At 52.8% G+C, this 1,125-nt stretch overlaps 1 pseudogene; it reads left to right on the top strand.

The window, feature by feature from the left end:
- Positions 1-699: 699 nt before the first annotated feature.
- LOC126485497 (5S ribosomal RNA) lies at positions 700-817 on the top strand (annotated as a pseudogene).
- The last annotated feature ends 308 nt before the right edge of the window (positions 818-1,125 follow it).

Raw genomic sequence — 1,125 nt, 5'->3', positions numbered from 1 at the left:
CGGATCTGTCCCCCATTGAGCATGTTTGGGACTGGATGAAGCGTCGTCTCACGCGGTCTGCACGTCCAGCACGAACGCTGGTCCAACTGAGGCGCCAGATGGAAATGGCATGGCAAGCCGTTCCACAGGACTACATCCAGCATCTCTACGATCGTCTCCATGGGAGAATAGCAGCCTGCATTGCTGCGAAAGGTGGATATACACTGTACTAGTGCCGACATTGTGCATGCTCTGTTGCCTGTGTCTATGTGCCTGTGGTTCTGTCAGTGTGATCATGTGATGTATCTGACCCCAGGAATGTGTCAATAAAGTTTCCCCTTCCTGGGACAATGAATTCACGGTGTTCTTATTTCAATTTCCAGGAGTGTACAACGTCTCTACCCCTGCCGGGTAGTCCACTCTTCTGACGCAGCAGCTTAGCAGCATGCCTACTTCGACACGAGGCACAGAGCAGCGGCTGGCCATTGATACCACCAGGGGCGACTGCATTATTCCGCCACGCCTCTTCACATACGCCTGATCCCTCACAACGATGAAAGCACTCGGCCTGTTGAGCCAAGGAACAGGGTGCTCATTATCACCGGTAGCATCAGCCGATCGCACGGATTCAGTGCCGTAATCTGTGCAGTTTTATAACATTTAAACCAGTTTATCAACGGCAGTTCATCGGCGGACTTCATTGGCGTGGTTCATCAGGAGGCCAACGGCCTTGCCGCAGTGGTAACACCGGTTCCCGTGAGATCACCGAAGTTAAGCGCTGTCGGGCTGGGGTAGCATTTGGATAGGCGACCATCTGGTCTGCCGAACGCTGTTGGCACGCGGGGTGCACTCGGCCCTTGTGAGGCAGACTGAGGAGCTACTTGGTCGAGAATAGCGGCTCCAATCACGTAAACAGCCGTAGGGCCTGGAGAGCGGTGTGCTGACCACATGCCCCTCCATATCAGCATCCAGTGACGCCTGTCATCTGAGGAGTTTTAACCAAGTTTGGAGTCATTGACTGTTTCGCTTGCACATCCAAGGAGAAAATTAAGAAACTCGTTAGAGGATTCTGTACTAACATTTCTTTCTTCTTACAGAAGCTCGCCACACAAGGTCATATCCCCAGAGGGGATGTTGCCGTGAACA

The sequence above is a fragment of the Schistocerca serialis genome, chromosome 6 (genome assembly GCF_023864345.2).
Source record: "Schistocerca serialis cubense isolate TAMUIC-IGC-003099 chromosome 6, iqSchSeri2.2, whole genome shotgun sequence".
Classification (NCBI taxonomy): Eukaryota; Metazoa; Arthropoda; class Insecta; order Orthoptera; family Acrididae; genus Schistocerca; species Schistocerca serialis.
Note: the sequence above shows the minus strand (reverse complement) of the source record. Positions and strands in the feature narration are given on the sequence as shown.